Source organism: Rhinoderma darwinii, chromosome 5 (assembly GCF_050947455.1).
Source record: "Rhinoderma darwinii isolate aRhiDar2 chromosome 5, aRhiDar2.hap1, whole genome shotgun sequence".
In the NCBI taxonomy this organism is placed as follows: domain Eukaryota; kingdom Metazoa; phylum Chordata; class Amphibia; order Anura; family Rhinodermatidae; genus Rhinoderma; species Rhinoderma darwinii.
In genome coordinates this window covers 121448867-121472204 of record NC_134691.1, presented here as the reverse complement: position 1 = coordinate 121472204, position 23338 = coordinate 121448867, and the positions used below count along the sequence as shown (strand labels likewise).

Below are 23338 nucleotides of genomic sequence, written 5' to 3'. Positions count from 1 at the left end.
TATTTTAACATTGCTGGCGGCGTTCTTTTAAACTACCGTCAGATGTAGCTACCATAGCAACGTGTGTAGCAACAGTGAATAGCTTCTGAGACACACCCCTTTATGTTAATTCCTTTCAGGATGGAAAACACTTCGTTTTAGCTAGACTGAAAAGGATTCCACAAATCACACCTGGTCCTGACCTATAGACCGCTGAGAAAAGAACATTTCTATTGCGGCTGCGTCGGACTCAAATAGGTAAGTGAGATTTTAGTGATAAGAACCTTTTAATACATGTCGGGTGGTGGAGCATAGAACCGTATTTAAATGTATACAATATTATTAAATTAGGTTGTACTTGAGTAACCATTTTTTTATATATAAAACAAGAATGGTTACGATATAGGAAGCCGTTCATTGTTCCTTTACAGAACGCATAGTCAACTGTTGTACACATGAGAAAAGATAAAATTGAACACATATAAATTGTGTTACAAATTAAAAACAAAGACCATAAGCACAAACAAAAGAATCATTATAAAAACACTGCCATGTAATTTTTTATCATTTAGACCAGCAGGTCCCATTGCATTGGCACGTATAATCCATCCTGATTCTTTTCCCAATAACATCTTATGTCAATCCCCCCCCCCCCCGTTTTCTGGGATTGGGACATGTTCAATACCTGCAAACCTCAGTAAACTAGAATCTCCACCATGGGCACTATTCATATGTTTAATTAGTCTTGGAACTCCCTCATTCGTTGTCTTAGCTCTGCAGTGATCTCTAAATCTGACGTATAGGAATCTGATGGTTTTCCCTATATAAAACCATCCATATGGACAAAAAATGATATAAACAACGAATTTAGTTTTACAACTAATAAATTGTTCTATTTTTTGTGTGATTCCCCCAAAATTTAATATTTTTGCTTGGAGGTTGAACCTACAAAAATTGCAGTTTCCACATCGATGGTTCCCTTTCGGGATTTGTTTGTCGAGCCAGTTATATTTAATTTCCGAAAATCTACTGCGTACCAGATTATCTTTTCATGTGGCACTTCGTCTGAAAGACGTTTTTTTAGAGCATTTGCCTGTTTTAAGAAAGATTCATTAGTATCGTTTATTCGTCTTAATCTTACAAATTGACCGTATGGAATTGCTCTCTTGACTTGTAGGGGATGAAAACTGTCATTACGTAATAAAGAATTTGTAGCAGTTGGTTTTCTAAAACCTTCTGTATGTCACGTATTTTTACTTGGTGGATTGGAGGGGATTTGATCCAGAGGAGAGGTCTTGGGAGCCAGAGGAGAACATCAATGCTCCTGTCCTCGTGAAGAAATTTCTTTCCCGCTCTGGTCCCAAGAGGAGGGGGCGTAAGAGGGGGGATACTGTAACGTCTATGGCCGTGGGTCGTCGTTTAGACTTACTCCTTGACGATTTCGGCCATGAACATCTCTCTTCACGGTGTCAGCTCCCTCCAGGGAGATGCCAGCACTGTCTTCCGGGTCCATGGACTGATTCCCGCAGGGCGCGCGCGCCCGCGCGTGCAGGGCTTTAAAGGGCCAGTACGCGTCTAGCTGTCATCCATCAATTATCAGCCCAAATGGCTGCTGGACTATAATTAGGGGCTCTGCCCACTGGTTCCTTGCCTGAGTGTTTTTGTATACCTAAGTTTGTCTTGCAAATGGTCTCCCATGGTTCTCCAGTTCCCAGTGTTACCGGTTCCTGCTGCCTGTACCCTGTATCCCGTGGTATCGTATCTACAAGTGAAAGTCAAGTCGTGCCTCCTGCTGCATCCGCTGTGCCACCTGCTGTGAAAGTCAAGTCGTGTCTTCCCGCTGCATCCGCGGTGTCACCTGCTGTGAAAGTCAAGTCGTGCTCCCGCTACTGTCTACATTGCCTCAGGTACCCGTTCTGAACTATAGACATTGTTTTTACCTTGTTGGCCAGCTGCTACTCCGCTACGCGGTACGGACAAGTGGATCCACACCTTGCGTCGTGACATAGTATATACTATATACAGTGTATATATACCGTATAAATCTTTTGAGTGATTATTTAAAAAAACAAATATATATATATATATATATATATATATATATATATATATCTCAAATGTAGTTACTGAATTACAAATCTTTATGCTATTTTTTTCTATTGATGAATGATGCAATTTCTGAACGTTAAGGTCATAAGCAGACTGGCCTTACAATAAATATTTGAAGTAAATCTGGCACTCAAAGTTAGTGATAAAATAGTGGCTGGTATTTATATACAATCCAATTATCACTTACTTTGAGTGCCGGATTTATTCCAACTGTTAATAATGGAGTGGGATCCTGTCTGAGCACCAGAAATTATAAGGAGTCTTGTGCAGATTCCAATTTTACAATGTATAGAGACATGTGAAGATTCCATTTATTGATGCCCTCATTGATGTCATTCAGTGTACAAAAAAAAAGTTAAAACAGTACTTAATTAGAATTGCCATATAGTATGGTGCCGAAATAAAAGTGCCATATGTAAAATAATACTATCATACAGTTGCCACGAAAGCAATGTTATACAGTGTCGCAACCAGACACTGCAAGAATAATGTATTGGAGAGTGCAAAAGCTGCATTACACACAATGTGGAACATCAAGCTACAGCATCCAAATAATACTGCCATACAAAGCCAGTTTTTTTCCCTCTTTATTTTCTGGTACAGTAAAAATACTTAATTTATTTATTTTATATTATAGCCTAACTACTCATAGCTCAGATTAGAATAATTTTTGATGAATTTCAGCACAATCTTCCACTCTTTTCAACACAAGTTGCCCCTGTTGGGGCATATAGCTGTAGTAGAAGAGAGTCCCCCACTTGGTAATCCCCTCTGTTAGCCAGAGCATAGAGCATCTTTAAAGATCAGCTCTACTTGTGAGGAACCTGGTTGTCCATGCATTAGATTCATGACCCATTGATTTCCTTAGGATTCCTGTAATGCTTGATTTGATCCTGCAGGGGGAAATAAGCACTTGTCGGAAGTTTCCACTGGCGATAACAGATGATCAGATGGAGGTCTCGGACAATCCTTTTAAGGGATCAATACACTTGTTCACTGTAGGGCTACTTTGTCTACAATTGACTACAGTCGACCTGTGCTGACATAACTGACATAGATAGATCAATGTGGTCGTATGTGAATTTTTCCCCCTGACTAACAGAACAGTGGCTTTCAGAAGGGCAGGATTAGACAGCAAAAATCTTCTAATAAAACCATTTTTTTTTAACCTATGATTTCGAACAACATCATATAATATTTCTGTCATTTTAAATCCTTTAAAAGTATGGCATTTTAAATTGTCAATTACAATGCACCATAAACTATAAACCATGAAAATGATTAGCTCAGTTTATTACAAATCTAGCAAACAGTAGGAAGCAATGTTCTTTTTCGAATTGCAATGGCTGCACATGTGTCATGCTCGCCCTAAAGTTACTGATTGACCCTGTAGAACCACCATTTTATTAGTCAGGAAAGGAAATGAACAGATGACCACATTGTTACATGAATAAATGTTTACTCAGTGGATTATTTTCTACATTTTTTTTCTTCAATAAATTGTTACAAAAAGTACATTCGAAACCTTTTAATTTCAATGTGGACTTACATTGTATAGTATGGTATAGTACAGTATATATTGCATAGTAGTTATACTATTATCAAAAAAAAATCAAACCAGTAATTCTAAAAATATATTATGCTATACATACAGTACGTAGACAAGTATGGTTTAAATTATGTTCAAAGCAGAGTAAATAAAATAGTAGTGACATTTTTATTTTTGTATTCTATATCAGTGTTTCTTAAAATGTTGTTGATGATGCACAACTGGGGAAACTATTTTGACAGGAGTTCAAGTCCAGTTTCACATGAGCCCATATTTGAGCCACAAATCCGGGCTCATCCCTGTGACGCTGGTGCATAATGAGCACTCCGTCATATGCGCCTTTTTACTTCACTGCAACAGACGGGATAGAAGATTACTAAGATACCTCTGTTTAACCCCTTAGATGCTTTGGTCAATAGCGACCACAGCATCTGCGCCGTTAGCATCATGGTTGTGATGGCAGTATGGGGGCCTAAAAATGCCCTCAAGTCTGCCATCTTTGTGCTCCTATTAAGCCCTGCCAGAGGCAGGGCATAATAGCAGCTAGTAATAGACACGATATACTGCAATACATTTGTATTGCAGTATATTGTGCAAGCGATCCAACAATTGTCTGTTCAAGTCTCCTAGGGAGACTAATAAAGAAAAAGTAAAAACCAGTTAAATAACGTTTTTTTTAATGTCCAAAAAAGAATATGAAATGTAAAAAAAAAAAAAATATTTTTCCTATTTTCCCCCAAAAGCAATGTAAAAAATTTAATAAATAAACATAATTGGTATCGCCAATACGGACTATTAGGCTATGTTCACACGGAGTATTTTGCAGGAGGAATATCTGCCTCAAAATTCCGTTTGGAAGTTTGAGGCAGATTTTCCTCTCCCTGCACGCCGATTTTCGCAGAGTTTTTCGCGGCGTTTTTCACCCGCAGCCATTGAGCGCCCCGAGCATAAAACACAGCGAAATACGCTTTCTCTGCCTCCTATTGAAGTCAATGGGTGGTCAGAGGCGGAAGCGCCCGAAGATAGGGCATGTCGCTTCTTTTTCCCGCGAGGCAGTTTTACTGCTCGCGGGAAAAAGACGCCGATGCCTCCCATTGAAATCAATGGGAGGCATTTTCGGGCCGTTTTTGCCAAGTTTTGCGACGCGGTTTCCGCGTCAAAAAACTCGGCAAAATACTACGTGTGAACATAGCCTTACAATGTAACATTTTGTGACCAGCATGGTTAATGCCGTAAAAAATAAATAAATACCAGAATCAGTGTTTTTGGTCTTCTTGTCTCCCACAAAAAATAGAATCAAAAAGTCTTATGTACCCTAGAATGTTACCGACAAAAATTACAGCTCATCCTGCAAAAAACAAGCCATCACACCGCTCAATCAATGTCATAAAATATGGCGACCCCATTTTTTTTTTTAACAATTCGTTTTTTCCTTTTAACAGTAATAACAGTAGCTGTAATCGTATTGAGCCACATAATAGAGTTAACATGTCATTTTTACCTCACAATGAACGCTGTAAGAACTAAATAGAAAAGACAATGGAGGAATCACTGTTCGTTCTCATTCCACCCTACAAAGAACTTTTTCCCAGTTTGCCAGTACATTATATGGTACAATAAATTGTGCCATGAAAAACTATGTTATCCCACAAAAAAACAAACCTGCTTTTGGCTATGTGAATTGAAAAATAAAAAAGTTATGGTTTGGAAAGTGGGAGAAAAAAAAACTAAAATGAAAAACCAAAAAATGGCTACGACGGGAAGGGGTTAAGAACACAGTACTTGGATGTCAAATACTCACATTTCACATACTGTACATAAAAGAAACAAGAACATGTCATCGTTATAAGAACCAATATTATGGATTGCATTACAGGTGCCTCTCATTATGCTGATTTATTTCAATTAACATTCATTAACTATTCTTTTTGCTATTCATTGTTTCCTCCAGGGTACCTGTGTATATTGTGTACTTCCTCTCAGATATCAGTTTGAGTTGCCAGCTTTGACAGGCAAGAATTATAAAAATGCTAATTTTCATAAAACAATTTACATTTACTGTAGCTGTATCTGCATTTTTGTTACAGTTGTTACAATTATGGATATATTTTAGGAAAATAAGAGAAAAAGAATTAAAAAAATTCCCGTATAGGTATCTATTAGAGATAGCTATATTGTATATAGTATAAAACTCACAATAGAAAAAATACCAACTCTACCATATCTATCTATCTATCTATCTATCTATCTATCTATCTATCTATCTATCTATCTATCTATCTATCTATCTATCTATCTATCTATCTATCTATCTATCTATCATCTATCTATCTATCGCTATCTATCTATCTATCTATCTATCTATCTATCTATCTATCTATCTATCTATCTATCTATCTATCTATCTATCTATCTATCTATCTATCTATCTATCTATCTCATATCTATCTATCTATCTATCTATCTATCTATCTATCTATCTATCTATCTATCTATCTATCTATCTATCTATCTATCTATCTATCATCTATCTATCTATCTATCTATCTATCTATCTATCTATCTATCTATCTATCTATCTATCTATCTATCTATCTATCTATCTATCTATCTATCTATGTCCCATTTTTTTGTATATCTTAGATTTTGGAACGAAAAGTTCTAGGTAGGGACTCGCAAGTGTGGGGATCCGTGACGTGGATTGCGAGCTTGCGTTTTTTTGGCCAAAACAACAACTAATACCCCATGTTTTTTCATGGTTACTTACATTGTACATACTTTTTTTCAGGACGCGCCCGGGTCTTATGATGCTGGGATAGCCTGGTGTGCGGATGTTTGGCACTGCATACAGGGCAGCCCGCTCTCTTACAGTATGGGCGTTATAAATAGGCTGCTATTCGGCGATATATGCTGTGCCTCACTATCCAAACACTATGCCTCCATGTTTTACACTCTCCACTCACTTTTTTTGTTTCACTCACAGCCCTGATCTCTACACACTACACTTAGTCATGTCCCCTATACCTCACATGTGCACTATACACAGTACTTTATTATTTATTTATTATTATTACACATTTACTTCCATGCCCAACACACCACTCCCCTCAAGGTTAGTGGGAGTGGCTATCATTATTTAAACACACCTGGGCACTTCCCATCAACAGCATTCTCTGACCTGGTTGCGTCCTGTTTGGAACGGGTATTTTACCCACCACCTAATCTGTGAGTATGGCCTTTTCTGTGGTTTTAATTACATTCTATGTCCCATTTTTTTGTATATCTTAGATTTTGGAACGAAAAGTTCTAGGTAGGGACTCGCAAGTGTGGGGATCCGTGACGTGGATTGCGAGCTTGCGTTTTTTTGGCCAAAACAACAACTAATACCCCATGTTTTTTCATGGTTACTTACATTGTACATACTTTTTTTCAGGACGCGCCCGGGTCTTATGATGCTGGGATAGCCTGGTGTGCGGATGTTTGGCACTGCATGCAGGGCAGCCCGCTCTCTTACAGTATGGGCATTATAAATAGGCTGCTATTCGGCGATATATGCTGTGCCTCACTATCCAAACACTATGCCTCCATGTTTTACACTCTCCACTCACTTTTTTGTTTCACTCACAGCCCTGATCTCTACACACTACACTTAGTCATGTCCCCTATACCTCACATGTGCACTATAAACAGTACTTTATTATTTATTTATTATTATTACACATTTACTTCCATGCCCAACACACCACTCCCCTCAAGGTTAGTGGGAGTGGCTATCATTATTTAAACACACCTGGGCACTTCCCATCAACAGCATTCTCTGACCTGGTTGCGTCCTGTTTGGAACGGGTATTTTACCCACCACCTAATCTGTGAGTATGGCCTTTTCTGTGGTTTTAATTACATTCTATGTCCCATTTTTTTGTCTATCTATCTATCTACACAAACACACACACACACACACACACACACACACACACACACTTGCCTAAAGAAGCATCTAACACCTGAGGTTTAAATACATAAACAACATTACAATTATGAACCTTATAGGTTTATTAAACTATTATGAACTGTACTGCAAACTGGATTAACATTTACTTGTTTTCATTAAATTGGGGCAACGGTTTTATGCTCTATCAAAGACCAGTGGGCACAATTACACCCAATTAATGAGCCTCCAAGATTGATAATCAGGAATCATAAGTCTGAAGAACTGTTCCCCATCATAGTCACATGGAAGAGGTTCTTTCTTTTAAGAAGTCAGGAATACAGAATTGTGACTCCTTTTGGCTAAGTAAATTCAGAATGGGGTGAGAATTATAAGGCAAATTATTTGATAGTCTCCTTGCTGCCAGTGACTGTGGTGTTTAGCATTATTGGAAATCTGTAAAAGTTATTTTCTGGTCTAATAACATCGTATTGAGAATCAAAATAATTCCTAGAAATACAAAAAAAGTACTAATATTCCATATTTATTTCATTGTTTTATATGTGTCTTGTTATAGTATATCATGAAAAAAATATAAATACATTTTTTTTTATATTGGTTCATAAGACTGCACTGACCCCTAAAGATTGATGCTGAACTCTGTTTATAGTTACTGGGTTACCGATTTTACTTATGGCTAATCTGTTTTGTTATATTTGGGAACCACTTCTTTCATATTGAGCAATGTTTTTTTTCATTATATATTATTCTTCTAAGACTCTAAGTTATGACTTTGGATGATATGAACGCTCCCTCTTATTTTCTACAGAATAACTGAAAATAAAAAGAATTTAGAATTGTATTCTATATTCAAACTTTTATTCAAGTTCTAGGTAAGAGTCAGGTAGGTAAAGAAGTGTTACATGCAAACCCTCATGGCATTGCTTCAATGCTAAAGTGGCCAAAAACCTTTAGAAATATATACTAGCTTATGTGTCAAGCTGAGAGGTGTTCAACCATTTTATTGCTTGGTTGTTGTTCAGGTTTATATTAATAATTAGCATTTCTTATGTCTCTTAAAGGTGCCTTAAAGGGTATTAGTATATAATTGTCATTTATTTTATAATGAAATGTTATACCATGTTATAATATACTCTCTGTATCTATTACTTATTGTTTTCTTTGCGTGCAGTTATTAATAAACTTTATTATTTTCTTCCAGTGGATAAAAACTGGCCATTTGATGGATGCACAGGTGCTAAGCTTGTTACACAACAGAACAGTGGTAACTGTACTGAAACAAGCCTGGCACCTGTGCGATCATCACATGACTCAACAGATTTTTATCCCCTGGAAGTAAACAGTGAAGATTTCTATTGAATAAAAGCAGACATTTTGAAAATTATGCAGAATTGATACAGAAATTACATTATACAAGGAATAGGATTTATTTGCTGAAACAACTCAATGATCTCCTTGATTGAGTAGGAATTGTTCATCTATATGTGCTCTCTGCAGATCTATTGTCCAGTCTACTCTATACGAATGTAATACAAACATAGCTTTTTGATGATGAGTTTGACAGTAGATTTATTAAACTAGAGCACTATATTTACTTAGTGGGTTAACCTAATTTACATCATCCATTGGAACAACTCTAATACAATATTAAACTCCCTTTTTTTAAGTAAACAGGAGGTATATTTAGTTCACATATACATTATATGGACAGAAGTATTGAGACACACCCCTAATCATTGAATTCAGGTGTTTCATTCAGTCCCATTGCCACAGGTGTATAAAATAAAGTCCCTAGCCATGCAGTCCGCCTTTACAAACATTGTAAAGGCAGACTGAATTTGAGTGTGGTACTGTAAAAGGATACCTCCATTACAAGTCAGTTTGTGAAATTTCTTCCCACCTAGATGATCTCGCAAGATCACACTGTGCTGTCACATACACCCACATTAACTTTACTGAAGTGTCTTCAGAGTGAATAGACATCACCTCCAGCCAGGACACAATGTCTATTCACACTCCCCACACTTCGGTAAAGTTTTTGTGGGACTTAATCACACAGCACAGCGTGCTGTCATTCACAGCGTGATCTCGCGAGATCACGCAGTGCTGTGATTAAGTCCCACACAAACTTTACCGAAGTGTCAGGAGTGTGAATAGACATTGCGTAAATGTGGTGACAGAGCATCTTTAACTGGCCTACACAGAGCCCTGACCTCAACCTCATCGAACACTTTTGGAATGAACTAGAATGGAGATTGCGGGCCAGGTCCTCTTGTGCAACATCAGTGTCTAACCTCACAAATGCTCTCCTCGATGATTGAAAATTCCCACAAACACACTCCAAAATCTTGCCTAGGTGTAATGTGTAGGTGTCCCAATATTTTTGTTCATATACTGTCGTCAGTGGAAAAAGCAACACTCACCCGGGTTCGAATTATTTTTTTTCAAAGAAAGTCAAGCATGAAACAACAGGAAATAAACATACAGCCTGTCCCTGTAGCTGGCGCTAAAGTCTAGGATTGAAAGTGAAGACAGACTTCAATTATACATAAATTTCAATCAGCAATTACAGCTTTCAAGCATTTTGCAATTTTAACAAGTAATATATAACAAATAAACAAATAAATAAATAGATGAAGGCAGGCATAACTATTAGGGCATGCCCCCACGTGGCGGATTTCCTCCGCAGCTGTCCGCATCAATGCCGCACAGAATCTGCGTTGCAGATTCTGCGGCGGATCTGCCCAAAATGTGCAGTAAATTGATGCGGACTAGCTGCTGCGGACTGCGGTAAAAGTGCTTCCCTTCTCTCTATCAGTGCAGGATAGAGAGAAGGGACAGCACTTTCCCTAGTGAAAGTAAACGAATTTCATACTTACCGGCCATTGTCTTGGTGACGCGTCCCTCTTTCGGCATCCAGCCCGACCTCCCTGGATGACGCGGCAGTCCATGTGACCGCTGCAGCCTGTGATTGCCTGCAGCCGTCACTTAGACTGAAACGTCATCCTGGGAAGCCGGACTGGAGACAGAAGCAGGGAGTTTTTGGTAAGTATGAACTTCTATTTTTTTGACAGGTTGCTGTATATTGTGATCGGTAGTCACTGTCCAGGGTGCAGAAACAGTTACTGCCGATCGCTTAACTCTTTCAGCACCCTGGACAGTGACTATTTACTGACGTCTCCTAGCAACACTCCCGTAATTCCGGGAGCCCCATTGACTTCCTCAGTCTGGCTGTAGACCTAGAAATACATAGGTCCAGCCAGAATGAAGAAATGTCATGTCAAAAAAGCAAGACGCATCCGCACCACACATAACATGTGCATGACAGCTGCGGACTTCATTGCGGAATTTAGAATCTCCATTGAAGTCAATGGAGAAATTCCGCCATGAGTCCGCAACCAGTCCGCCACTGGTCCGCAACAGACAGAGCATGCTGCGGACACCAAATTCCGCTCCGCAGCCTATGCTCCGCAGCGGAATTTTACGCATCGTCTAAACGAACACTGCTAAATAAAAGTGGAAGTCAATGGAGAAACGGCTCCGCTGCGGATTAACGCTGCAGAGTGTCCGCAGCGGAATTCAAGTGAAATTCCACCACGTGTGAACCCAGCCTTAAATGTCACTCAAATATTATTTAACAATGGCAGTAAGAAAAGCGGAAGAAACCGTGGAAGACAAATAAATGTATACCCAGAAATCATGACAGCCCACAACAAAGGCAGGGGATCGAGGGGAGCAGTCATATTGTTTTCCTAAAATGAATCCAGGGATCCCAAATTTTTAGGAACTATTCATGTGTTGATCTACCCAAGATGTAATCTGCTGCAGTCTATTTATCTGGTCTATTTTGTCGATCCATATTTGCAAAGTAGGATGTTCCTTCTGGAGCTATCTCAAAGGAATCCAAAGTTTAGCAGCAGTGAGTGTTAAAGTGGCCAATGGGGATGTCGTGGCATGAAATGTAGGGCTATCCAGCCACAGGCTGACCAAATGCGGTGTCAAAACTATTTTCGGTCTACAAATTTTAATACTATCCTCTATCTCTGCCCAAAATTGTTTAAAGTCATCACGTTCCCACCATATATGGGAGATAGCTCCCACCCTTTCCCACATTGCCAGCACAGGTTAGTAGAAGCATAACCACAATGGTGTAGTAAAATTGTTGTTTTGTACCTGCAGCAAAAATTATTGTTCTCCTGCACGCAGACGCACCTCGAGAATGCAAGGGATCTTGTCAAAATACTTAAAGAGGCTCTGTCACCAGATTTTGCAACCCCTATCTGCTATTGCAGCAGATAGGCGCTGCAATGTAGATTACAGTAACGTTTTTATTTTTAAAAAACGAGCATTTTTGGCCAAGTTATGACCATTTTTGTAGTTATGCAAATGAGGCTTGCAAAAGTCCAAGTGGGTGTGTTTAAAAGTAAAAGTCCAAGTGGGTGTGTATTATGTGCGTACATCGGGGCATTTTTAATACTTTTACTAGCTGGGCGCTCTGATGAGAAGTATCATCCACTTCTCTTCAGAACGCCCAGCTTCTGGCAGTGCAGACACAGCGTGTTCTCGAGAGATCACGCTGTGACGTCACTCACAGGTCCTGCATCGTGTCAGACGAGCGCGGACACCGGCACCAGAGGCTTCAGTTGATTCTGCAGCAGCATCGGCGTTAGCAGGTAAGTCCATGTAGCTACTTACCTGCAAACGCTGATGCTGCTGCAGAATCAACTGTAGCCTCTGGTGCCGGTGTCCTCGCTCGTCTGACACGATGCAGGACCTGTGAGTGACGTCACAGCGTGATCTCTCGAGAACACGCTGTGTCTGCACTGCCAGAAGCTGGGCGTTCTGAAGAGAAGTGGATGATACTTCTCATCAGAGCGCCCAGCTAGTAAAAGTATTAAAAACGCCCCGATGTATGCACATAATACACGCCCACTTGGACTTTTACTTTTAAACACACCCACTTGGACTTTGGCAAGCCTCATTTGCATAACTACAAAAATGGTCATAACTTGGCCAAAAATGCTCGTTTTTTAAAAATAAAAACGTTACTGTAATCTACATTGCAGCGCCTATCTGCTGCAATAGCAGATAGGGGTTGCAAAATCTGGTGACAGAGCCTCTTTAAAGGTCACCTTTAACTCCTTTTCCCAAGCATCAAAATAAGTAGACCTAGTGGTGGGTTGTGGGGACAGGCTAAGATAGCCTTAGGAATGAGTAATTGGTCTAGGAGAGCTTTCTCATACCAGGTGGGTTGTCTGAAGCTGGGAAATTTTTTACAAAATCAGGAGCAAAAAGATTAAAAGTGAGTGTATTGAAGGAAATTCATTCTCTTCATATGCAGCTTAGGAATCAGAGACTCCTTCAAGGGTATTTAATTGTGGGCTCAGAGATAGGGAATAATTGTAGAGAGACCCATATTTCTTTATGAATAAAAAAACAGTGGTATTGAGTATTTACGGTAAAAATATGCAGGGGCATAGGGAGTGATGAAGGGGCAATAGGTTGGTGCATATCCCATTGGTTTCAGTCCTAAATCAAACCACTACTAAGAGTTGGAAATCTTCTTGTAGATACTCGGTGGAGATGGGACCCAAAAAGTGTAGTGCAAGGAGGGGTCCAAGAATTCATTCGACAAGGTAACCTACATACTTATTAATATCTAGCCTTCTTTGGAAATGAGATCATAAAGTAATTAATTTTAAATAAAAATTATTATTATTATTATTATTATTATTATGCACAGTAAAAAAACAAACCAAAAATATTTTCCAATAAAAAGTGGTTTTATTTAGTAAAAGTGTAAAAAATAAATAACAATACAAACATATGGTATTGCCGCAATCATAATGACCCAAACAATAAAGTTAACCTTTAATTTAAGCCCCACAAAAAAGTTATAATAAAAGACAATCAATAAGTCCTATGTACCCCAATACCAATCAAAACTACGTCTCGTCTCGCAAAAAAACAGCCCACATATGGCTACATTGACGGAAAAAAAAAAAGTTATGGCTCTTGGAAAGCGACGATGCAAAAACAAATAATTTTAGTTCAAAAGTGTTTTTATTGTGCAAAAGTATTAAAACATAAAAAAACCTCCACATATGTGGTATCATCGTAATCTAACTGACAAATAGAATAAAGGTATCAAGTTATTTACGCCGCACAGTGAATGGCGTAAATGTAGAACAATAGCGGAATTGCTGCTTTTTTTTTCTACTCCCCAAAAAAAAAAGTTAATCAGAATATCATATGTACCCCAAAATGGTGTCAATGTCGATGCAAAAATAAAAAAGTTATAGCTCTTTGAATGTGACGATGGAAAAACGAAAAAACATTGCTTAGTCATTAAGGCCTGAAATAGGCTGGTCACTAATATAAAGTATGAATGTTTCGTCTTAATATAAAAAGGCTGCATGTAAAGTAATGTAACATATGTAAATTAAAAGGGAATTTATTTTGGGTGGAGTTATGATAAACTGTAAAAGGAAAATGAAATGTAACACTCACTGTCAGCTCAGCATATAATCATAGCTTCTTCCTTAGCCAAGGCTACTACTCTATGTTTACAATTGATATATAAAATTAACACTACAGATACAAAATGGACAGTTCTGTGTCTTCTATGATGTTTGCACAGCGATCCACCTCAAAGTGGCAAAATACATATTTTGCCACAAGTCTGTTTTAATCTACAAAGCCCTTTCAACTCATCAAAGGACAAAATCAAAGGCATTCTTATTCTGCACTATGGTGCAAGCACTTACTGAACCTCCGAAATTTAGCAAGCAGAATACAAACAATATCTACAGGGACCCAACCATGTAAGGTACGGTATAAACATAGCAATAAAAAAAAAATCACGAGTTAGTGAGTATTATTATTTTTTTTTATTATCAGAATGCTCAACAGAAAAGGGGTTACAAATGACATTTCCCACAATGTATACAGCTTTCTCCATGCAAAATCATACATATCATGGGCAAAATATCTTTGTATCGACTCATTAACTTTTCTCAAATGGTAGTAAATGCCACAAGGACTCGCAAGGCACTGGGGACCCTTGACGTTGGGTTGCGAGCTTTGCGTATTTTGGCCAAAATAACAACTAATACCCCATGTTTCATGGATATGTTTACTATGTATACTTTTTTTCAGGACGCAGCCGGGTCTTATATGCTCGGAGGGCATAATGTGCTGGCGTTTGGCTTGACATACAGAGCAGCCCGCCTTAGCTAACAGTAGCGACGTTACAAATAGGGTGTGATTCGGCAAGATATGCTATGCCTGACGACCAGCACATCATCCCTCCACGTATTACACATAGTACTGACACCCCATGTACTATTCACAGCACTGACCCCTATTCATCACACATTTATTTCTTATTACATTATCACACAGTTCTGACACTTCCATACATACACATTTCTTTTTTACCATACATTCACACCCTTGCACTACACTGACACTCATTTATCGCACACTTGTGAGCACTTAGTTCGCCACTCCCCCCAAGACTAGTGGGAGTGGCTATCACTATTTAATGCACACTCCTTCTGCAGCATTTTTTACCTGTCTGCGTCCTGCTGGGAACGGGTTTTCACCCACCCACTTAGTAAGTATGGCCTTTTTTGTGGTTTTGAAGTTATCTATGTCCCATTTTTTCTGCTGGTGTTTTTAAATTAGGAACAAAAAGTTCTAGTTAGGGACTCGCAAGGCACTGGGGACCCTTGACGTTGGGTTGCGAGCTTTGCGTATTTTGGCCAAAATAACAACTAATACCCCATGTTTCATGGATATGTTTACTATGTATACTGTTTTTCAGGACGCAGCCAGTTCTTATATGCTGGGAGGGCATTATGTGCTGGTGTTTGGCTTGGCATGCAGAGCAGCCCGCCTTAGCTAACAGTAGCGGCGTTACAAATAGGCTGTTATTCGGCAAGATATGCTATGCCTGACGACCAGCACATTATCCCTCCACGTATTACACTTAGTACTGACACCCCATGTACTATTAACAGCACTGACCCCTATTTATCACACATTTATTTCTTATTACATTATCAAACATTTCTGACACTTACATACATACACTTTTCTTTTTTACCATACATTCACACCCTAGCACTACAGTAACACTGACACTCATTTATCGCACACTTGTGAGCACTTAGTTCGCCACTCCCCCCAAGACTAGTGGGAGTGGCTATCACTATTTAATGCACCCTCCTTCTGCAGCATTTTTTGACCTGTCTGCGTCCTGCTGGGAACGGGTTTTCACCCACCCACTTAGTAAGTATGGCCTTTTTTGTGGTTTTGAAGTTATCTATGTCCCATTTTTTCTGCTTGTGTAAATGCCACAATTTTAGCATTAACCAAAGAATTTCCCGTAATTTATTTTGGCGCTGATTCAATCAAATCGGTTTTCCAATTCGATTCAGTCTGAATAAATTTGCGAATCACAATTCCCCCGATTGCCCTGACTGACTCTCTGATGTCTTCTAGGACTGTATCCAAGTGAGATACAATCCTAGAAGACATCAGAGAGTGAAACAGGCAATCGGGACATATGCTTATCAACCCCTATAATGAAAAAAATACCATACTCTCCTCCCCAGGTCTCCTTTAGCGAAACATCCCTGGAGGTCTTCTGAAATGACGTAGGGTCACATGGGACACAACGCTATCTTGGGAGGCCACTAGGGATTTGTCGCATGGGAGACCAGGTCAGTATGGTATATTTTTTTTTATTTCCTCATCTTCCCTTTTCCTTTTTCTAATGTGTAAAATGGCGTCATGAACCAGTCTTTTTTAGTACCATAAACATAATAATTACCCATAAGTGTTAAAGATGATCTTTCATGAATGTATTTCAGTATAGCCTACAAAATTGCTCAATTGTTGACACAGAATGAAACAATTTGATTTATTGGATTTGCAAGCTAAAAGTATACAGTATGTAGGGGTTATTAATATACTGTATAGTGATAGTGTATGGATGCCATGTATAGCATTATTATTTAGGCAACTGTATGTGTGTTTTCTACTTTACAGTTACCTGCGATCTGAGCCAGCACCTCAAACAAGTTTGAACGCATGAACATTTTTCAAAATTGTTTTCTTTTTATGCTCCAATGCAACAAACACAAATGAAACAACTTTGCAAATAGTCATGATTAAAACCTTTCACCGTTTTGTGTCTACAGATACAATGCAGACCTAGATGTCTCTATGGTTACAGACTGCAAACAAACTCTATGTAGCTCAGGGGCGGACACAGGCAGCTCAGTGCCCCCGTGGAAGAACAGCATATGGGCTCCTTGCGCTTGATAAAACTCTCCCTTTTAAGTTTGTTCATCCAAAACACAATCCACCAGTCCTCCTACATGTAATCTATAAGACGGCAGAAAGCTACTTTTAGGGTTGCAGTGGGTCCCCATACCTACTGGGCCCCTGTTAAACTGCACAGGTTGCACATATGGTTTGTCCGCCCCTGTTGTAGTTTGATTCTGCAGTCATATTCCCTTCCATGTGTCCTGTACAGCGTAGGGCAGCAGTAACAGTCAGATACAAGGTAGAATGACTGCAGTATCAGGAGTTTTTGTAGTCTATAGCCATGAAAACGTATAGGTATGATTGAAGCTGTATACACATAATGGTAGGTTATTTTTAATCAAGACTGCTTGCAAAGTTGCTTCATTTTTATTTCAGATGCATTGGAGCTACAGAAAATAGTTGCAATGGTGTACATACCTAATAAGTACACTGCATATACAGTACATGTGTTTTGTTACATAAGTCAAGGTTACATCAAAATACAAAATAATGGTTTACCCTTACAATTTTGAAAACTGAAATATTTCACTTAGTATTGTACAAAATAAATGTGTTATCCTCTGTGTCATAGGTACTTTCTTACAAATAAGACAGACGTATTCTTCCACTGTATTACTCTAATAGCCATGTCCTAGTTTTTTCTTCAGAGAATCATTGTTTACATTTTTTCTTCACACATGTTGGAACAAAGTAATACTGTATGAAAGCAGCACAATATATGGAACAGCGTTATGTTCACAATTCTATAGTTTGCTGTAAGCCCAACATAATTCCCTGCATTATTGGTAAGACGGTTATTTGTATTGTGGAGCGAGTTCTACCTGAAACAGGAATATTTTGAAAAAAATATTTTTTTCCCCAATAAAGCCGTTATCCAATAAGATATTTTAAACTGCTGAACTGTGCTCTGTTGAAAATGAGAGTTTAGCTTAGAAACAAAAAATACTGAAAGAGCCAAAAACTTCATAAATAGAAGGGGAAACGTTCATCATTCCTTCACTCCTCTCTGCTCAATTAGTGTTTGTCCTTTGTCAGTACGACAGTGACACCCACTGGTTAACACTGACAATCCTGATCTTGTAATGTTTCCCTGCAGTCACCGGCAATGGCAACTCGTTATAATGCAGATCTCTCTCTCTCTCTCTCTCTCTCTCTCTCTCTCTCTCCCTCTATGTCTCTCTCTCTATGTCTCTCTCTCTCTCTCTCTCTATGTCTCTCTCTCTGTATGTCTCTCTCTCTCTCTCTCTCTCTCTCTATGTATCTCTCTCTCTTTATGTCTCTCTCTCTCTTTGTCTATCTATCTATCTATCTATCTATCTATCCGTCTATCTCATATCTATCTATCTATCTATCTATCTATCTATCTATCTATCTATCTATCTATCTATCTATCTATCTATCTATCTATCTATCTATCTATCTATCTATCCATCCATCCATCCATCCATCCATCCATCCATCCATCCATCCACCTATCTATCTATCTATCTATCTATCTATCTATCTATCTATCTATCTATCTATCTATCTATCTATCTATCTATCTATTTTCACCTCATTAATAAGTTACAATAGCCCAAACAATGCAACAGGAAAAAACGTTAACAGGAATGTTGCTAACAATTAAATCATTTAAAACTTTTTATGGATTTGTTAAACTGTTCTACCAGTTGGAATCAACAAGAGAACTATTCAGTAAATTCATTACAAAAAATAAACTTAGTATAAGTATAAAAGTATAAAAGAGCTCAGCTACAGTACTTGGAACAACTGCTGATATCACTGGAGGTGAACTGTTATTCTGTATGTGAGATAAGGCAGTGGTGATGGGGCAGGTATTTTTTTGGAATCTCATTAAAGAACACTAGTCAACCTCTGCCTCTGCATGAATTGGCTGCTTACAGGGAATAAAATAAAAATGTCATCTACAATCTTTAATAGTTTCAAGGTATATTTACACACAGCAGATTTGTTGCTGAACGTTCTGCAACTATCCCATTCATAGAGTTTGCATAAATCCATGCATATACTGCAGAAATAACTCCATTCCGATGTATGGAAAATAAATGTGTCCAACAAATCTGCTGCAGGTGAATATACCCTAACTGTCATCATTGCCAATGGTAAAAATAAACAACACTACAATCATCAGATGAAAGTTGACACATGATAGAGTTCCCCTTTAAAATACTTCCTTTTAGCAATACTAGTCCAGTTTCTTTCTATAGTGTGAAGCACCACATCATTGAAAATTCCAAGGCCCATAGAAAGAGATAAGTTCATTGTGTGAAAGATATCTGCCGTCTGAACAGTGAGTAAAGGTAGTTGTTTGGAGTTTTTAAATTGTTCATTAATATTTTTATGCAAATACCTCATGGAACTGTTTTAAAGACATATACCCCAAATGTATACCCCAAAATATTTACTGAAAAGAAAAGCATCATAAACCGGTCCATATGCAAGTATTGTACTTGTACCTGCAAATTGTGAACCTTTTGCTTTAAATAAAAGACACTGAGACATATAGGAACATGATACTTTAATAAGGTTCTGGGATGTTCCTTTTTCAGTCAGATGATCATTTTGGCCAAAAGCTCTGATGGTTAGATCACTATGCAGCAAGGCATTTATTATCCATTGCATTGTCAATATAGTTATTTTTCAAACAATATATTTATTCTCATGAATACAAATCTACATTAGCTAAACCTTGGCATAGCAGGCTTTATTATATCTGGGAATAAAGTAATTGAGCACATATCCAAAAAACAAATGAGATCCTCAGACTCCCAGATGAAACCGGAATTAAAGTCACATTCAGAACAAATGTTCTGTGAAATAAATTATTTCTATGTATTGTATATCGTATAGATAATTAGAGAGACAAAAAAAAAGCAGAGTGAATGAATCACAGGCCTGGATAATTAGCAAGGTAAGCCTGTAATCTACAAATAACACATAGGGTGGCTGTGAAGAAGGGAGAATGCATATGATGTATGGTATGCCAGCTGGCCAGCAGCTTCCTATTGTTTCTAGTATAAATATAGCAACGTTCCAAGATGCGTAAAATATCTGTCTACCTGTGTAGTTCAGTGCGAGGAGAAAACGGAAGGTATGAACCGATGCACCACAAGCACATGATAGTGACATCTGCTACCAGTGCACTAGGAGCACGATCCCTCATACATTGCACAGGGTTCTAAGAACATTTTTCTAATCAGGTTAATACTTACCCATTAATCACTGAGGATTAATAGGTTATGACACTCAGCAGTTCTGTCTCTGTCATTTACTTTATTACAAAGTGACATTCGCATTAGCAAAAGATAATGATCATGAAAGTGTCATAATGCAGTTGTTTCCAGATGTTTTTACATTCATAACCTTTAAGTATAATATTGCACATCCATAAATACAATATTTATTATTATTTATCAGTTAGGACAATATGATGATCAAATGTATACATATTTAAGGAAACAATACTACATTTTATATACATGCTAATTGCCAGGTAATATATGCAACAAATAGTTAAATGAAAGTGTATAATAAATGACTATGAACTGTCCTATATGAAGTTTTGCTATAATATCCCTAAGACTTGGATATGACTAGATCTTTGTGTTTAACCTTTAATGGGACACTGAAGGTTATATGACATCCCATTATTTCAAAAATAAAAATGTGCTTTTTGTGATATGTGCGTCATACTTCTAGAATATGACTGTGTGTTATATCTATATATGACTAGTGGAATTATGATTTAACTCTTTCCTGCAAATGGAAAATACTTCTGAGCAACAGTTGCTTGATAATATCCTACTAAGATATGAAAGTAAAGCATGAGCCTGTGGTTCGAGGACACCTATTATGACATAATAATAATATATTCGTTAGAACTTTACTATTCAGAGAGAACACGTACAGACAAAAGCAGACATTACATAGTGACAAAACTAATTAGCAATTCGAAAAGAGGAGTGAGGGCCCTGCTCACAAGAGCTTACAATCTATACAATGCTACATGCTGTACTTTACTAGCTTCGACAGTAACTAGCTAATTATCTCTGCTCCACACTGTTGATTCCTTGTTTCGCATGATTTACTTTAGCTATAGAAAAAGTCTGTGGACGTACAAAGATCTATAATTCCAACACTGTTGATTAGTAATGAGAAATTCATAATTCCAGATAAAGTTAGAAGTCTATTAACTACCGGTATAATGCAAGTTCATGTGGCTGACATACAAGTTAACTGCATTGTGACTGTGTACTCTACCTCACTCAGGTTTGTCAATTATTAGCAATAATCTGATAAAGCTTAATGTATTCCCTATTGATCTCCCTAGTAATACAATGCCTTGAAACATCATTTTTGACCTGATCTAGGTGTTTCACTAGTAAGCATCCTCTGCAGGTACTCCAAATATGAGATGAGACTGATAATAAATAGCCAATCTGATGAAACACAACACCTTGGGTATTGTGGATGCAAATCTAGCACATTTTGTTAAAAAAATAGAAAATAAATGGACTTGACCTTTATAATCTTCCAGTACAGGTAATTTGTATTCTTAACAAGTTTGCCAGCAAAGCAATTTTTGCATTCTCCTTTTACAGTCATTATCTGAATGTTATACTTAGAGCATGCACATGTGAACTTGTCAATGCTATAGGAATGGCTATATATATATATATATATATATATATATATATATATATATATATATATATATATATATATATATATACACACACACATACACATATATATGTGTCAAGAAGACTCACACACTGTGGAATAGCCTTTATCCTGACATTACCTGGTGAATTCATGCTCAACATAACCCTCACTGACCTTAGTCTCAGCTTGAATTGCCAGGAACACAATGATAAAGTGCTATACTACAAACACTGGAAGTCAGAACACTTAGAAGGACACGAGTCATCAAGCATTTAACCTCACCTATGTTAGACAAGCAAAGCACATGAACATTTGTACAGTATCTATATATCAGTAAGGACAAGTCTAGAGAACACAGTTACAACAGTATAGTGCAGCATTCACATGTATAAGGTCTGTATAGGGATGAGGACACCTTATGGAGCAGTCATGAACACAACACACACAATGAAGATTTACCTTACTCCTAATTTTGGATCCCTGTAAATCCTGTCTAAATTGGCTGCTGTGCCTGAGAGGCATTCTCCAGATATCTTCCTATTCCCGTCTATTCCTCCTTCCCTTGTTCTGTGCCTTCTCATTTGAAGCATGGTTTTTTTTTTTTGCAGACTTGCCTTTTTATATGCTTACTGGCAGGTCTTTTTTTTTTTTATCTCTTTTCAAAGCAACCTCTGATTAGAATAGAAGTAACTTCTAAATGTCATTGATGCTGCATGCAAATGATGCATCTTTCTGTGGCACTGAACAGAAACCTAGGATACAATTCCCTGGAATGAAATGCTTACAGATAATCCAGTGCACAAAAGAGAGTCCAAAATAGCAAAAGCATCTTACCTTCTTCTTCTTCTTGCTCTTCTAGTGTAGCCAAATAAAGAATTATGTAAATCCCCTGTGCCTTATGTTAAGCTGCTGCTACCTGCTCCTGGAGGAGACATGTGCTTGCTCTGTCACAAGGAGAAGTTAGTGAAGCTCTGCTTTGGGCAGACTGTGCAGTAGTAGCAGCAGCTCAGTAATATGAGGGTCTCTAGGGCTCTGAACTGCGGAGAGAACATGCTCTGTGCCCTCTGACTAGTTCACTACTTCATCTGATGATATGAAAAAGCAGCACAGTGACTTCTCTCTCTTTCTTTTTTTTTTTCTTTCTTCTCTTTTTGTTCCTCTTGGATACAGCAGTTGCTATTAAAAAAGAATCCAAAGCAAGAACATCCTTCTTGACAGGAGGTGCATATGAAGCACTCACTATAAAAAAGAGGTCTATGAAATGTAGGCGTGGTAGCAACCAGTCAATTACCTATGAAGTATTTGCATTTAAAAGAACTACAGGAGAGAAATTTAAGATTTATTTTCTTTTTTATATATATATATGTTTGGTTTTTTTTTGCTTGTTATTAGGAACCATGATCAATTGAGCTACTGAGGCATCGAGCCAAAGTCATAAAAGCCAATCACAACTTCAGAGTTGTCTTGCTTTATAGTATTGCCCTTTCAATCTCTCAAGACTGCCCTAGTTCTACACTCTTTACTTCTGTATATTCTCCACCTGCTGTGTTGTCTGGTGTAAAATCCCAGTGTATGATTTAGTCACAGTGTGAAACTCATCTTCAAGAGAGGGGCCTGCGTCTAAGCGCTTTGTAACAATAGAGTCAGGTTAGGTATATAGTTTTGTTGGAAACTCTTTGCCTATTGCTCTAGTTTCCTATTGTCTTGCTATTGTTAGAACCATGTAA

At 38.0% G+C, this 23338-nt stretch overlaps 1 protein-coding gene across 2 annotated transcripts in view; it reads right to left on the bottom strand.

The window, feature by feature from the left end:
• Positions 1-22793, bottom strand: part of CDH7 (cadherin 7) — a 224187-nt gene extending 201394 nt beyond the window's left edge. Inside the window, exon 1 of one of the 2 annotated variants that reach the window (XM_075826470.1) lies at positions 22446-22793. The gene's annotated coding sequence lies outside the window, so the exon portion shown is untranslated. Of the gene's footprint in view, positions 1-22070; positions 22187-22445 lie in introns of those variants that run through there. The other variant, XM_075826471.1, reaches the window with a different exon arrangement.
• Between the last annotated feature and the right edge of the window lie 545 nt (positions 22794-23338).